The sequence below is a fragment of the Halyomorpha halys genome, unplaced genomic scaffold, assembly GCF_000696795.3.
Source record: "Halyomorpha halys isolate HHAL.00 unplaced genomic scaffold, Hhal_1.1 Scaffold790.1, whole genome shotgun sequence".
In the NCBI taxonomy this organism is placed as follows: domain Eukaryota; kingdom Metazoa; phylum Arthropoda; class Insecta; order Hemiptera; family Pentatomidae; genus Halyomorpha; species Halyomorpha halys.
This window is the reverse complement of record NW_027108682.1, coordinates 348,947-367,554: the sequence shown is the minus strand read 5'-3', so window position 1 is coordinate 367,554 and position 18,608 is coordinate 348,947.

Sequence of the window (18,608 nt, the reverse complement as noted above, 5' to 3'; positions counted from 1 at the left end):
AAATGATAAAACAAAGAGAAGCAGCTAGACGCAAATTTCGTCAGACCCGCTTTTCTGCAGATTTTACATATTTTAAACTACTCCGCAACGCAACCCAATTAGCAGTTCAACGTGCTAAATCCCTTCACATTCATTACGCACTCTCCAATGCTCCTGATCCCAAATCCAAGTGGAAAATACTCCGAAATTTATCCCTACAAGAATCCAATAAACCTCAGCTCTCTTCCAATAACACCTGACGATCTCAACAACCATTTCACATGCCATGCTACTGATCCATCAACCTTTCCTGAAATTCCAAATAACACCTTCAATCCTGAAAACTTTTTTTTTTCCCACATATCTTACGAAGAACTACTATCCACCATTTTAAGATCCCATACCAACGATCATGGATCGGACAACATTCCTGTTAAATTGATTAAATCTTGTCTCAATCCCCTCCGACCCGGGTTTCGACCTGGCCATTCAACACAATCCGCTCTCCTTAAAATAACCCACGACCTCCAAACTGCCATGGAACACCAAATCCTCCTGGATTTCTCCAAAGCATTTGATACGGTTGACCACAACGTCCTTCTTACCAAACTACAAAATCGATCCAACAGTGCTTTGTGCTGGTTTCAATCCTTCCTATCCGATCGTTCCCAGTATGTAGTGCTTCCTGATAAACCTCTATCAATGACTCGACTCCTCACCTGTGGCGTCCCTCAGGGTTCATCGCTATCCCCTACCCTTTTCGCCATCAATAACCTTCCCATCCTTATCCAACATTCTCAATACCATTTGAATACGGTTTCCAAATTTACCTTTCCTTCCCACCTTCTGAGCTATTAGTTGCTACGGAGAAGATTCAAGAAGACTTGAATAGAATTAGTCAGTGGGCACAAGAAAACAAGCTTAAGTTGAATGCAGAGAAGACTAAGCCAATCGTAATAAGATCCAATCACCTCCTGAAAACTATTCCTCTTATTCCAACCTTATTCCTTAACAACAATCCAATACAATTCCATCCATACGTTAAAAAACCTTAGTGTCACTATAGACCAAATTCTCTCCTGGAAAAACCACGTCTCCAATATTTCCCGTCGAACCTTTTCCATCCTGAAGCGTTTAAATTAAATTATCTTCGTCACCTTCCTTCTTTTGAAACCCGCTCGCTCCTGATCACATCCTTAATATTCCCCCACTTTGACTATTGGTTTGTGGTTTACGGCTGTCTCTCGGGATCTTGAAGCAAAATTAAAATGGTTAAATAATTGCTTTGGGACGCCTTTGTCACCCGATTTTATGAAGAGTTGAAGTGGCTTTACCCCTCCTTCCGTCGTAAATATTTCCTTGCTTCCTTTCTCTATCATGTTATCCAATCCCGCCGTCAATCGTAAATATCAGATATCCTTCAATTTAAGTCCTCAGTGCATTCCCGCAATACCCGCTCACGGCCTTCAGACATATATGCAACTGTCCATCGAACCGCAGCCTTTGGTAGATCTTTCCTCATCCAATGCTCTTCCCTATGGAATTCTATTCCCTCCTTTATTCGTAGTTGTAATACCCTTCCAATCTTCAAATCCCATATCCTTCGACTACCTTCTGTCCACCCAATTCCGGAAGAATAACAATTGAATGTTTCAAAAAAGCTTTATATATTTCCTGTATTTTATGTCTTAGATTTTGTTTATAATTGTAAATATGTACATTAGCAGAAATTATATCTTTTCATTTATTACTTTTTAGTTTAATTGAATTTGATTTTTTTCTTTTTATTTACAATCAGAAGACATCTTATGTTTTATGATATGATATAAGTGGTTTTATTTTATTTGTTTTATCATTATTTTATATATTCTGCTAATTATGGTTGTTTATTTGTATGTTTTATGACATCTTGTAATTTCATCTCTATTTTGTAATTTACTCTAAGGCTCTAAAGCCTAAGTTTGACGCCTGTAAATTATTCTAAAGGGATCAATCCCAGAATAAATAAAGACTATTATTATTATTATTATTATTATTATTAATAAAAGGATTCTCAGAAGGGGTCAGCAATAAAGACTTTAATCGGCGAGGGTAGACTCAGTAAGGATATGAATGGGAGATGTGGAGATGAAACTGAAAATTTCATTAGAACTTCATACAATAGAATATGCTGCTTGGGTGTTGCAGAGGCGCAAAGTGATTAAATACTGTAAGATTAGATAAGAGGTATTCCACCATTTCATTAATAAACGGGTTCAATTGGGTAAGGAATCGTGTATAGGATTTATGTTGTCTCAAGATAAAAGTCAAGATTTCATCTGGAAACTGTTTAGGGATAAGGATGTTAATGGATGAATATATGAGATATATGAAATTATTTAATATTGCACAACTATAGCTATTAAGGCACCTTGAAAATAAAATGTTCCGTCACCATTTCTGTTATGTATTTAACGTGCACAAATGTAAAAGAAAATATGACAACAAGGAATGAGTATTAAAAAAGTTGTGGTTGAAGTGAATGGAGAGAAAGTGGAACCGTGAAGGTCAGGGGCAAGGGCAGCGATCGTTAGGGGAGGGCGTGTTCCCGCATTGCGCCCCGTCGTCGCTCGATACAGTGCATCTTACCCGCCCCCTAACCTCCTCACCCACTTACCCTCACACACCTTGTGTCCGCAACTGTCGTTTCATCTATACTCCAAGTAATCAATATTATTTGCGATTATTTGTTACGAAAAAAAAATACAGAATACCTAATTAAAACTGTTATTTTTGAATATTTTTCAAAAAAGCATTTCTCACTATAATTTTTAATGCATGGACATCAAGGATAAACAGACCCTTGATACACTGTTCTGATTCTTATTAGATGAATGAATTTGTTTCAAAACCCTCCCGGTAAACACCTTACGATATCGTAGACAACATAGAAATTCTTGGCATTAATCTATTATCACTTTTACTTCTTTTTATTTGGTTTAGATCCATCAACTTTAGTATCGAAGAGTTTTCTTCATTTTTTCTTATAGCAGTGGCCTCAGACCAAGTTATGGCTCCAAAGGCACTTATTCGCAAGGAACTGCGAAACTTAGAGGTCCAAGAAAACCTACTTTCTTCCAAATGTGCTTAGCCGGTAGAGGAGAATTTTCTTCGTTGATATCCTCCTAGATAATTTTCAGGTGTGTTTTCTTTGTAAGTTCCGAGTTTCTCGCGAACTCTTACATGAAAATATTCCGGAAGAACTGCTGAGCCATCCTTTTTAAACATCTTCTTTAATGAGTCTTCTGTTTAGAACAGGAACGTATATTCTGTTCTTCATATGATACTCGCTTAGCGTTTCTTCAGTTAAATCTTTTAGTTTTTATTTTATTGTGTATATTTTTGTTTTTGCATATTTTTTCACAAATATATTCCTTGGCTCAAGAGTACTTTTCTACCCCATTAGTGATCATAGTTTGGTTAACCGGTTCTTTACTACCTCAATAAGTAACCATTACACGTACATATCTTGGTTTGACATACTCTGGAAGCAACTCTATTCTTATTGATTTATTTTCAGATTAGAATATTTTATATATTCTTCAAGTTTTACATTTGCTTGTTTCCCAAAACTGTTATCGAAATGTGTTGAAGAGTACTTACAAATTGAAAATTTATGTTCATCTTGGTTAATATGATTCATAACTAATATTTCAAAACTGTTCATGTCAAAATGATGGAAAGTTTGACCATGATATACTATTAAAATATCCCGATGATCGTTCTATTCAATTTTAGACTTAAAAGGGGTATATTTTTTCTTTTTTCATCCACTCCATAAATAACGATAGAAAAGTTATTTATTTTTTCATATTATTTCACTAAGAGAAGTTGGGATGCAATGCGACTTTGCAACATGTCGAACTTGCTTATTGATAAATTGTGGTCAAATAGAATACTTGAAAGAGTACGTTCAGTTATTCCGTTCTCAATTTCTATAGATCCCGGGAGATGGGGCTAATTACAGACTCTTAATAGTAAATGATTGTTGATTCATAATCTGTTTCCATCAACTCCACTCAACATCCACCCCCTTTTTTGAAATTGAAACTCTTCATATAAGAAAGTTCTTATCTTGATAAAACGTTTCTCAACAAATTTCCTGAGATCGCTATTTATAAATACACAATCGTTTCGTGTTCTGAATGCTTTAATCGTATTTTCGCAAATAAATTTTGGAAAAGTACATTCTAATGGAAAGCACACTTTTAATTTGATACAATAAATCTCTACTACGAGTTCCTTAACACATTCCAGAAACGAGTTAATACTCATAGAATCGGTCGATCTGATGAAGAATGATAACAATCGGTTTTGAAAAGCTCATTCATTCCGTTTCATATTTAGTACCCTTCTCGTCTAGTACGAGTGCTAACTCGTCATTTTTGTATTTCAGATTCATGCAATTATACATCGAATTACCATTATAAGATTTTCCATATCTCCAAAGAATCTACTTTGAAAGAGTTTCTTTAAAGATTTCGTTTTAACTGATCCATTTTTCAATAATTTAAAATGTATATAATGAAAAAATATCTCCCAATTTAAAAAATTAAGTTATAGTTTATTAAAAAACCAATCTTTGGTTGAAAAGATTCAAGAGAAAAATAACAACTAGGGTTGAAAAAAACTTAATTAAACAAAATAACCTTGTTTATAAATAAACAGTTCACTCAGCTTGAAAGAAAAAAACCCTTAAAAATAAGATAACCATACTAATTCAAATAATACTTTATTTATTCTGGGACGAGTCTCTTTAGAATGATACAGAGAAATAGACAGATGAGGGCTGAGGAGCCTCAGAGATACTTAAACAAAAATACAAAGAAATATAAATAGTCATTATAAAAAATAATTATAAGTTACTTTCTCACTTTAATCAGTTGGGCAATAAAAAAATAAAAATAAAATAATGTAAAAATAGTTTATATACATATTTACAATGATATCGATTTACAATTGTATGGGGTCTGAATGGATAAGAAATGATTGAATAGGCGGGATTTAAAGGTGGGGGGGGATATTGAGGGACGGATGTTGAAAGGGATGGAGTTCCATAGGGATGAGGATCGGATAATGAACGATCTATCGAAAGCAGCGGTTCGGTGGGCCCTTGGGTATAAATCTGAAGACAGGGAAGGGGTATTGCGGGAACGAATAGAGGATTTGAATTGAAGGAGCTCGGAGATGTATGAAGGACGGGGAGATTGGATGACTTGGAAGATGAAGGATGCAAGGAAAATACTTAAGACGGGAGGAAGGATAAAGCCACTTCAACTCTGCATAAAAACGGCAAACAGAGGCGTCCCTTGGGATCCCGAAGATGAATCGTAAACTGCAATTTATTTTTATTTTTATTTCGCCACGAGATCCCCAGAGACGCCCCCATATACTGCACAGCAATAGTCAAAGTGGGGATATATTAGAGAAGTGACTAGGAGCCTACGGGTTTCAAATAGAAATAGGTGGTGGAGGTAATTTAGACGTTTTAAAGAGGAAAAGGTACGGCGGGAGATATTGGATACATGGTTTTTCCAGGCAAACGTTTGATCGAAGGTTATTCCCAGGTTTCCCAGGTGATAATGGGGTAAAATTTGATGGGACTATCATTTAGGAACAGAGTTTGAATATTAGGAACAGTTTTAAGGAGGTGATTGGAGCCTAATAAGATTGCCTTCGTCTTCTCCGCATTTAGCTTCAACTTGTTAGCTCTCGCCCATTCACAAATCCCATCCAAATTTTCTTGAAGTTTTTCTGTGGCTGATAATAGGTCAGAAGGCGGGAAGGACAAGTATATTTGGAAATCATCTGCATAGATGTGGTATTGGGAGTGATGGATCTGGAGGGGAAGGTCATTAATGTAAATAGCAAACAGAGTAGGAGATAGAAAGGAACCTTGAGAAACACCACAGGAGAGGGGGAGAGTGTTAGATGAAGGTTGACCTGGGACTACTACATAATGGGACCGATTTGAGAGAAATGATATGAACCAACACAGGCTGGATTTTATTAGTTTTACTGGAATATTATCAGGGTCATAATCATTAGTGTGGGATTTTAGGGCAGTGGAAAGTAATTCATCGTAGGACACATGTGAGAGATATAAAGAAGTCTTCAGGATTAAAATTGTGATATTGAATATCGGAAGTAGAGGAATTATGAGCGTAGGATAAGAAATGGTCATTGAGGTCATCTATAGTCACATGGAAGAAACTGAGATTATTGGATTCATGGTTCATGGTAGGGATAGGTAACGAAGTATTTTCCATTTTGGACTAGGAATCAGGAGCATTGGAAAAGGCATTATGAAAGTAGGTGGCTTTAGCTAGTCGGACTGCGGATTGGATTTCATTCCGGAGGTTCTTGAAAGACGTATAATAGGCAGGTAAACGGGTTCGACAGTATTTGCGCCTAGCTGTATCTCTTCTTTTCATCATTTCCTTTGTTTCAGGGGTCAACCCAAAGTGCAGTGGGACGACGTATGGTTCTGGTTTTCAAAGGAGCATGGATACCTAATATGGATTTTAGGTTTGAGGTCAGGATGGTTACCATAGAGTCAATGGAGTTATAGGAATATATGACGTCCCATTGGAAATAATTAAGGTCAGGCTATAGGGATTTAAAAGTGATAAGGTATAAATTGCGGTATGAAACTATTTTGGGAGTGAAGGATTTCACGGGTAGGTCGTATGTAATTTGGATCAGATCATGTGATGAAAGAAATGGAATTGGATGTTGAGAAGATGACAGGATTTTGATGGGGAAGTCACAGATGGGTAGGAGAATAAGAAACAAGATGAAAGTTAAGGGAAAACGGCAAGTTGTTAGGAAGTGTTTTTCAGGAGATTGTGAGAGCATATTTATGTTAAAATTTCCGGCTACAATTATATTGGTGTAATGAAAAACTAGGTTGACGTGGGAGGATTCAAAGAAGTTGTCGAATGGAACACGAAAAGGGGGGTAAACTACGGAAAATAGCAGAGGAGAGGTAATGGAGGAAATTTCAATTAACAAGTATTCCATGTGAGCGAAGTCATGAGAAGGAGACTGTAGAAGGATTTTGGCCTTAAGACTTTCATGGATACATAATCCGACACCACCTCCCGTGCGATCAGATCTCTTGTGACGTAAGAATGAGTAATTTGGTAGGGAAGTCTGGGAGGAAGGGATAAAAGGTTTTAGCCAGGTTTCAGATACTGCTATAATGTGATAAAAATTGTCAAGAAAATATTTTTGAAATTCATCGTAGTGCGCAATAAGGGATTGTGCATTGACGTGACAGGAATTCAGGATATTAGTCATGGCTGAACAGTTGAGAAGTAGAATTTCAGGAAAAATGATCGTGGATGAGGAATAGGATATAACATTTTTTAAATCTAATATTAAGTTTATACATAACAAAAAAACAAACAAAGAAAAATGCAAACATAAAATTTTGTTTTAAATATTTATTTATTGCTATTTACAACTGTACATTTTGATACATTTAGTAAATCTGATCTCGGTTAAATTGGAGTGTTACAGGCGTGTAGAGAAACTACCCATTGGCAGCACTCTAGCAAACATAAAATAAACTTTGAAATAAAAAAATTAATTTCTAGTGTTTCAAAATAAATATTCAATTAAGATTAATTTATAACTTAAGAAATCATAAATATCCCCTTGTTTTAGATAAATTAATAGAGATTGGCTAATCATCAAATAAAATTCTAAATCATTTATCAAAAAATAAAAAATATTTCTTGCGAGAAAAAATGTATACAACAATAAACAAATAGAAATAGCTACATTTAAACACAAATAAAAAAAGCTGGAAACATATAAAGTTATAATAAAAATATTTCTGGCGAGAAAGCATAAATTAACCGAACACTCAGGGTAACTTAAACACAGCGTTCAGCTGAAGAGATCTAAGTCACTTGGTTTTCCTATAGTTACTGCTTGGTATCCATCTGACTCTCTGCAGCGAATTTTACCTCCACTAAACCAGACATATTTTATTTTTGCAGTCATTTTCTTTTGCCTGGCTAACCAATAGAGGTGTTTATTGGCGGGGATCATGGCTTCATTCACATAGAGGCGACGTGAGTCCCTCTTTCCCCAGCCTCGATGGCGTGTAGAGAAATCTCTCTTTGTTCTTCACTGCCGTAGCAGCTAATCTTTCACCGTTTGAAGGACGAATCTTGCAATAATCGGACCTGAGATCCCTTCCTGCTTGGGCTTGAATCAATGACATCTCTGTTTAAAAATATAAGAACTTCTTAATAAAAAAATCCTTACTTATTGAAAAAAGGAATAGATCTAGATGTTACAAAACCTTCCTTAAGAAATACTTTTAGATTTTCATGTTACTAGTATCAGCATATTTCCGTGCAAAGCTTGGAACAATCACCTTACTTCGTTTTTAGAAGCTTCAAAAAAAGATAGCCAGCTGTTGTAACTTGAGGAAAACTATTGAAGAATCTGTTGAACGCGGGGATGGTGGACACAAATAAAATGTTTTTACTGTGCTTAGTGTTTTATTAGTTACGGTTAAATAACATAAAACGTTCTTACTGTAGTGAGAACAAACAACACACAAAGCTTGATGGCAACCTACCGACTCTAAAAAAATTGCATTGTTATTTTTTAAGTATATATTTGTAAATGGGTGGTTTTCCAAATTAGTTCTCAAATTATCATTCATTTAGTTATATCTCCTACTGGCTCAGTCTGGCTGGACGTGTTCAAGCCTCTTGGTGAGTGGGAACACTAGAAAAACCTCGCACCTGGAGAGCAAGTTATCACCCTTACAGAGAGAACATCTAAGTTCTGCAGCTCCTTTGCCCTTCTCAGTTTTGTTCCATGTTGTTCGAACTGCAGCTGGAATATCCTTAGGATTCCTAGAAGAAGGTGTGGAACAGATGGTTCGTGCAAGGAGACGAACCTATGCTTCTGATTCATTTCGTTGGAGCGCCCAGGTGTTTTGGAGTTGCCTGCGTCCTGTGACATGCGGATAGCATTTTTCCTCTGCCGAACAAAAGCTATAACACTGTCCACCGAGTGTTCTCTTGGTTGGATCCCAGGGACTGTTCAAACTGTCTTCTGGTCTCCGGGTCCAACGCTCTTAACGCAAGTGTGGTAAGAAGGAAGTCCGTAGTGTCCTTGAGTCGCAATGCCCGCAAAGCATCTACGTTGTCAGTGACATCTGTCAGAAACTGCTCGTACCTTTGCAGATCGCCTCGAACATAGATGCGTCAGCGTCGCTAAAAGTTTCTATACCGATGTTGGAAACACCCATAATATTCCGTTCCATACCCCGTATCCACCTTTCCAAGACAGCAGCGCGTGAGGTAATGCTATGCTCTAAAGTTCCTGATTTCACCATACTTTTCAATGACAAAAGTGAAGAGTTCCCCGAACGGAAGGCGGGAGAGAGGGAGAGGAAGAGGAAGAAAGAATTATAAAACAAAAGATGTCGAAAGTGAAGGAGTTAAATTGAAAGAACGTTGATAGCTAACTAACCTGGGGAAGAATTATACATATTATATACCATAGGGTAGAACCGAATAGCGAAATAACTGAACCAAAATATTGATGAAATGTCAGCATGAGGAACCAGGTTGAATGACATCATTGAGCGAAGGTGTTGTTCAAGTTATCACATCTAGAATACCAAGATGGTTCTGTCTCTTTGGAATTGCGACTACGCCCAATCGCTATAGTGAGCTCTTCCTGGTACGACCATGCCTCCCTAAACACAGCCCAGAGTCGCTTATCTTCTACCAGCTTCGCCTCGAACATAACTGCGTCAGCGTCGCTAAAAGTTTCTATATCGATGTTAGAAACACCCATAATATTCTGTTCCATACCCCACTGGGTACTAGCGCTGAAAGCCTACCAGTTATGATACAGTGAAATGTATGTTAGATCAGTATCTCACATAAAATAGAAGACGTTTTATGAATGAATATTCTCTCATACGGACAACTTCGGAAGGATATAGAGAAATAATGTGTATATTGCTCTATTGTGCTGTAACTAAGAGATAAAACAACAAACATAATTTCATTTAAGGTAATAGGTTAACAGTTGTGTATAACTTGTATAAATTAAAAATTTTTAGTTTAATTAACAGTTTTTTAATTAAACTTATAAATTAATACAGTGGAAATAATGAATACAATTGTAAGAAATGGTTGAATGTTTTATTAAGGTTATCCTTTATCACTGTAGGTTATGCAAGGTTGAATGTTAAGTCAGCAAAATTAATTGAATTCATTTGCAACTGAATTAATTAACCTATGACTAAATTGATTAAACTTGATTTATTAATGAATTGAAATTTGGCTAAATATTTGAAATGTTTAATAAATTCTTTAAGATATCTTTGTGCATAAAGCATGTTACACTTGAAACCTTACATAATGAAATAGAAACAGAACGTATAGGAAATACATTAAGGACTTTTTCCTACTTAATTACTGAATTTAAGACTCATTAATGGGTATTAATTGTTAGTAATATGACAATAAAGAAATGAAGATTTAATGAATCTTAATTCAACTCAGAGAAAATAACATGGTAAGAATACATAATTCTGCGTTGTTATAGCATGAAATTTCCTTCCCATATGTTGACATTAAATTGTGATTACACATGCACTGAGTAATCGAACATCACCACCATTGCTGAATTGGCCTTTTCCCAGGTAAGAACAATAAATTAGGTTACCAGAATACCATACAATACTAATTCACTAAGCTGTGAATTGAAATTTGTTGAAAAATGTGTTACAATTTTGGATTATTAGGTCTGCCATAGACCTTATGTGTGAACACTAATTTTGAAACTGAACTTGAATTAAAATTTTATTAATCCGGCTCAGAGGACCAATATGTATGAATTACGCCTTCCACTAAAGGCCAAGCGCCCTTTGGGTAGGCTGATTGGGTTTGCGTGGACTGTATATAATTGATAAATAAAAAATGATTAAATGAAAAGTAAAATCTATTGTCTTATTTACAGGTAGTAGGGAGTGACCAAAATGAAACATTTGTTGTTAGATATATTAATGAATTTGGACTAACTGGGTTAACTGATAAACTGGAAAACTATAGATTTAATGATGTGATTGGTGATGGTGATGGATGTTTCTTATGCTGAATTAAGTGGACTTACTCCATTCTCCGGTTAAAGTGATCACTCTTCTAATATCAGTCCGCTCTACTTTTAACCTTGGGACTTTTAACATTTTCTTATAATTACCAACTGATATTGTAAATTACTCAATGTACGGAAATTATTGTATACCCTTTTCAAAAGATGAATTGGATACTTCAGATTTTTATTTCACTATCTTGCATTAACATTCATGAGTACTTATTACCACATTTATGATGTAATTAATAATAATATTCGATGATAAAACTGAAGAAAATTTGCATTGTTATTTTTTAAGTATATATGTGGAAATGGATGGTTTTCCAAATTAGTTCTCAAATTATCATTCATTTAGTTATATGTCTTACTGGCTCGGTCTGGCTCCTTTAGAAGCCCTCGTCTATAGTCTACTCTCGACAATAGAAGAAAGGCCTTCTTTACGAAAATTGCCCATGAGAAAACCTCACTTTCTGCTATTTTGACCCAAAGAAGTATTTTCGTATAGTCAAAATCAAAAATCAAGCTTATAATAAATGTTGTATTAGGATTAGGCTAACGAAATTTGGTAGACACTAGAAAAAAAAATTACTCACTTACAAGTGGTTCGTTACTTGGATATGAGAGTAATAAATATTATTGGACTTAAGTATAAGCATAAGAGTCGCCATATCATGTGGAAAACCAGAACCTCGGGGCTACTGAAGATGGAGAATACGGCAATAATGGGAATAATTATGGGAAATACGACAGCAGCAATATTGTGACTATATGGTTGGACTATGTGGTTCCAGCCTAGTCTCAAGAAAAACCAAATCTGAAGAACAATAAAAGTCCGGCGTCTTAGGCGGAGGGAACAGATTAGGGTCGACTGGTTGTTTATACACTGTAAGATGAGGGCAAAGAGGCTCCGTGATGCGGAAACCTAAAAGGAAGTGACCCTCGCGTAACACCAGGGGAAGACCAACCGTAGAGGACAGAATGAAACGCTACACGCGTTGCGCTGTCTATACTTCTGGTGGAGTATGAAGCGCACAATTCAAAAAATCATCGGCAGGTGTGACGTATGCCTGACTGCGAAATATGACAGACACCCACTTAAAGCAATCCAGGAGGAAACGCCCACTGCAGAAGCACCACTAAGTAATATCCAAGTGGATTCATTTATTTGGAAGTGATATAAGTGGGTCACAGTGATAGACTTATTTAATAAACTAGCTATGGCGTATCCAGTGAAAGAGAGGTCAGTTGTTCAAGTTTTACAGTGTACCAGATAGAAACTCGCCAGACAGTGTAAGAGAGTTTGACGACGCAAGCGTCAGGGAAGAGTTGAGAATCTGACATCCAAAGAGACGAGGAGGCATTGAAAGGCTCCACAGTACCACAGTACTCAATGACGACCTGCGAGTATATCAGTTAGAAAAGGAGCAAGAGCCGGACGAAGCGATGGAACGAGCGATCGCAGTCCAATCATACCATAGACTCGGTCACGGGGTTTCTGCTTTCGAGATTATTTTAGGACTGCAGGGACGTTGGAGGAATTACGAAGATTTAGCAATCGGGGGGAGTAGTATTGGCGTAAATTGTATGGCACGAAGAAAGATGTGGACCAAAGTCAGGGACAAAACTAAGAAGGAGAAACGTAGAAGAGTTACAAGACACAATCTCAGTGTTCGCGATGGGCAACCTCAAATCGGGACGGTAGTGTACCGGAAAGTGGGAACTAATTGGGACAAAGAACTGCAGAGGCACGAAGGTCCATTCAGTGTGGTCATGATTACGGAGTATAATTCTGTTACGAAAGAGAGCTTGAGAGAACCGAAAAAGTGAAGAACAGTTCACCTAGAATAATTATAGCTTCCTGTACGACGGTATTATGATATAACCTGATTGTACTTACATCCCTTCTGGAGCAATATTGTAAAGTTATTTTTCATTCTGTTAATTGTAGGGACTTAACTAAGGTGAGTGTAAATATGAGTGATTCATATGTAAGTGTTTCATTTTCAGTTTGGCCACTTAACCCTGAAACAACCTGTGTTTTTTTTTTTTTTTTTTTTTTACGAGGGTTGGTGGAAATCTTCAAAAGACACGGATAGGCCCGTACCTATCCGCCGCTAGGCATTACTTCATGGAGGGAAATGGCTGGGTGCAGCCTCGCATTCTTCGCATGGTTTTCACGTTTCCATGCTAGTTACGTCTTCTAGCCCTCTCTTCCTCTCTCAACCTCTTGAGGACAACTGTGGTAAATATCTTCACTGCGTTCCAATGCTGGTCTGAAAGTAGCATATAGCTCATCACGTTCTCTGGTGTGACGTGTCCTCCAGACACTCTCTCCAATTCACTTCTTTCTGCTGCAAAGCGAATGCAAGTGAAAAACACGTGCTCCGCGGTTTCCTCGACAGTCTGACATCCAGGGCATTCTATTATTATGTCCAGTTTGAAGCGGTTCTGGTAGGCTCTAAAGCATCCATATCCAGTCAACATTTGGGTTATATAAAAATTCACCTCACCATGCTGGCGACCACACCACTTCCCCACATTGTGTTAGCAATATGCCCGTACCTATCCGTGTGTGGGATTCTTACCCACTAAAACCACCGCCCTACACCTGTTTCTCACCCTCCACGGGACCGCCGTTAGGCATTACATCATGGGGGTGATTGGCTGAGTGCCACCTCACTGTTTTAGGCTATCTCCTGGTTCGCCTATCTCTCTCCTCATTTCTTAACTTCTGCATCACCTGTGCAGCAAATCGTTGGCCTGCCATCCAATAATCTTGGATAATATTGACAATATTATCTGCTGTCGGGTCTGAGCCGCAAACGCGTCGGAAGTCTCTTCTTTCTTCATGAAAGCGATGACAGAAGAAGAAAACGTGTTCTGCACTCTCTTCCGTTCCTGGGCACAATGGACATTCTCTAGTCTCATCGAGCTTAAACCTATACTGGTAGGTTCGGAAGCAACCATGCCCTGTGATAAACTGGGTGATATAATAATCTACCTCCCCGAGGTTCCTATTCACCCAGGCCTCGATGTTGGGTACCAGCCTGTGCGTCCATCTTCCACTGAATGCCATATTCCAGCGACGTTGCCATTTTCTTATAGTCTCCTTTCTTAATTCGTCTTTTGGAATATAGTTAGCTCTATTATAAGAGCGGCTCCTCTCATCTGCGATCAGCTCAATCGGTGGCATCCAGGCCACCACGCAAGCAGCTTCGTATGAGACTGTACGAAACGCGCTGGTCACTCTTAGCGCACACCTACGATACACCGACACCATCGGTCTTCTGTAGGCCTCAGTACCCAATGCATCCTTCCATATCGCAGCTTCTTAGAGCAGAATGGATGGGACTACATAAGATATCAACAACCTACGGCTGTTCCTGGGTCCGCCTATGCTGGGCATTAAACGTGACAGTGCGGTGGTTACTCTAGCCGCTTTATCACTAACCCGCTGGATATGCTCTCTGAACCGGAGTCTATCATCGATTCTTACCCCGAGGTAAGTCAAAGAAGGCTTGGACTGGATCTCTTGCCTACCTACTCTCAAGGTTATGGCTTCCCTCACTTTCCTGCTACTGACGAGAAGGGCCTCTGTCTTACTGTCTGCTAGTAGCAGCCCTACAGATTCTAGCCAATCTCGAACCGAAGCGACACAATGGTTGGCCTTTAGAATGAGCTCTTCTTTAGACTTTGCTTCGACGACCACCGCGATATCATCAGCAAAGCCCACTATTTCGGAACCTTCTGGTAGGCTAAGCCTAAGGACTCCGTCGTACATTGCATTCCACAACAGAGGTCACAGCACCGAGCCCTGGGGTACACCGCCAGTTACCAAACCTTCTCGAGCCGTACTCTGTCGAACATATCATGGTCCTATCCTTGAAATAGTCATGAATGATACTCCTGAGGTATTCAGGGACGTTCATTACCACTAGGGCATCCAGGATGTAGCTCCATTTTGCTGTGTTAAAGGCATTCTTTACGTCCATCGTGACAATGGCACAATAGCATTTTGAGCCTCTTCTCCATCTCTTCCCTGCTATAGCATTCCTGGCCCTTTCCACCACCAACGTGATAGCATCTACTGTGGATCTCGCTTTCAGGAAGCCAAATTGATTCCTGGAGAGGCCTGCCATTCCTTCTTCTGAACCCTTGTAGCCTATTTTCAATGATCTTCTCCAGAGCCGTCCCTGCTATATCCAACAGGCAAATCGGTCGATAGGCTGAAGGTTCTGATGGCCTTCCTTTGCTCTTTGGGATCAAACCAGGGGTTGCCTTTTCCATGGTGAGGGAAAGGACCCCTTACGCAAGCAGGGACTAAAGACGTCCAGAAAGAGATCTGATCTGGTTTCTATTGCCTCCTTTAGTGTTACATTCGGAATACCGTCAATGCCAGGGGCCTTTCCCATCTGAAGGCTTCGGTAGATGTCACTGAGCTCTTCTGTCGTTACCGTTGGCACATCAAATGGGGGCAACGACACTGTCTGCCTTAATTCCTCTAGTTCAGGAAACAGAGTAGTAATGATCCTCTGCACTGCCACCGGGCACATGGGCGAGTTCATAGCGCTGGTTTCTTCATCATTGTGCGGTAGGGTCTTTCCCACAGGTCCTTGTCCACTTCATCACAAAGTTCTTTCCAGCAACGTCGCTTACTCGATTTGATAGCTCGCCGGAGTTCTCATCTCTGATCCTTGTATTCCTCCTGGAATTGCTGAAACAGCGGGCTGCCTCTCGCTCACTGGTATCTCCTCCTCGCTGCATGGCATCGAGTACGGTGGTCAGCGATAAGATCGTTCCACCAATAAGCCGAAAGTCTACCGTTACCTATATTGCAACGAATCATAGCCGCGTCGCACGCATTGTTCACTAGGGCCATTACCTGTCGATCTTTGTCCTCCGCAGTGCCTGACAAATTACATTGGGTCTCCATCATGATTTGAAACGATTCCCTGTCAAACGTCCTGGTTTTCCAGCGAACCGCACACCTCTCACGCTTAATGACCCTTGGTTCGCGGTTCCATATAGTGGTCAGGATAGCCTGGTGATCACTGTGTGTATACACTTCACTGACCTGCCAACTACTAGTTGGCAGGAGGATGTCACTAACAAACGTGAGGTCAATTACCGAGCTCCTTCCTCCTCTCATGAACGTAGGTTCCGACCCAGTATTTGCCAAAACAAGGTCCTCTATCTGCGCGAATGCTTCAAGCAGGATTTCTCCACGACGGTTAGTCGACTGACTACCCCACTCCGTCGCCCAAGCGTAAAAATCTCCGGTAATAACTACAGGTCTTCGCCCTCTGGCATCTTGGACTATACGATCTATTAGTCCTTGGAATTCCTCGGTTGTGGTGTTTCGTGGGGCATAGCAGCTATACAAGTATAGATGGTCGTATCTTAGCTTAGACAAACCCACATGTGGGGTATTGTGTCGCTTCGGTTATGGCCTGTCTGCCGCATGCCCAGATCGCAGCCCTTCCAGTGATGTCAGATATCCAAGCAATGTTTTCCTGATTTTTATATTGTTCAGTCAGGATGGCCACATCAATCCTTAAGTCTTTCACTGTTTGCCAGAGAAGATCTTGAGCTGCTTCACAGTGGTTGAGGTTAAGTTGTAAGATCCTCATTTTGTAATTTTTTTCAACCTCCTTTGCTCTTGTAGGGCATGATGTAATGTTGGGCATTTATTTCCGCCACAAGAGTGCTCATTGTCTCCTTTACCGGCGCAAAGTGCACAACTAGGATTCCGCGAGCAATCGGAGGCTAAATGTCCCTCTTCGCCACATTTGTGGCAACACTTGGTCCTGTCAGGATCCTGGCATCTTCTAGCCAAGTGTCCGAATTCCCAGCACCGGAAACAGCGTAGGAGTCGAACCTTCTCCCGGATTCGGGTAACCACTAGGCCCACTCTGTTCTTACCTTCCGTGACAGCCTTTCGCGCCAGTAGAACCGGCAGAGTAACCACTGTGGTCTGTGTGCCAGCATACGCTACACGTATCGATCTTACTGCTGTAGGTTGTATCACTTCTCCTTCTAAAAGAGCTGTCAGCGCTTCGGCAACCTCTTCCTTTGTGGTAAGGGCATCCAAGTCCCTGATTTCAATCAGTGACTCTTGTGTTCATGCCCTAATTTGAGCGTCATTTCCTAGTGCACCTTCAAGAGTGCGCTTCATGGTCTCCAGGGCGCCACTAGACTTCCGGTCCAATTGGATCAGTAAATTTCCTGCGTTATTTTTTCGGACCTTCGAGATATTTGTACCTAAGCCTTTCAGAGCAGGGTCGTCTCGGACCTTCCGGAGAGTATCCGCATAGGTGATGGTCTCCGAATTATCTTGATTATCAAGGCATCCGGTCTCGGTGGTTGTGGGCGTTTTCCCTTCCTAGTGTCCTTTTTCCTTCTAGAAACTCTTTGCCACTGATCATCTTTGGGGAGTTTATGATCTTCCACGTGCTGCTGGGGCTGATCCAACGTTGTTTCTTTCTCGGATGCCTTCGTTTTCTCCCTTCTGCGGGCGGGCTCTGGTCGGGATGTCGAGGGTACTGGCTGTTCAGTTTGCCTTATTTCCCTTCCTTTCTTTGATGCCTTCGACTTATTTTTAGTCGCAGTCATCTGGGTTATTTCTTCCTGGTGTCCAGCTTGTAAAGATGTCTCTAGGTAGGGGCGTGTCTAGTAGAGTGACCTTCATTGTCTGAGTTCCAACGTTTACTTTTACACTCTCTGTTGTGTGTTCCCTCAATTTGATCTCCAGTGCCTCCAGGTAGTTTTGTATCTTACAGGCATACTCTCTTATTTCACCGTGAACATTATGTCTTTGCTGGATATACTTCTGTAGACCATCTACCACTCCAGCCAGCTTCGTCCCCTCTTCTTGACAGTATTCCAAACTTGTAGCTTTGAATGCCACAGTAGCCAAGTTGACAACCACTGCAGCACTGCGGTCATTTTTATGACGACGTCTGGGAGCCCGCTTACTCGCTCTCTTCAGACGCCGGTACTGGGGATCCTACCCCTTGCACCGTAAGACTAATCTCCTGCTCTTTCATTGCATATATTTAATTTGCATTTTATACCTTCTGCCAGGTTTAATACAGACGCCTCTAACCTGAGGAACAGACGCTGACCAGTGCGCCGCCTATTCTAGGAACCATCGGGCCTGGATTTGAGTCTAGTTTTGGTCCACCCCAGGTATTTTATTTCCCAGGTTCCCGCCATATCTGGTGAGAATCCCCCTATCTGCCACCTGGGGAGGCGCCCGATGGGGACTAGCTACTCCACACGGGTTTTTTTTTTTTTTTTTTTTTTAGGAGGGTCGGTGGAAATCTTCAAAAGACACGGATAGGCCCGTACCTATCCGTGTGTGGGATTTTTACCCACTAAAACCTCCGCTCTACACCTGTTCATTCCTCTCCACGGGACCGCCGCTAGGCATTACTTCATGGAGGGAA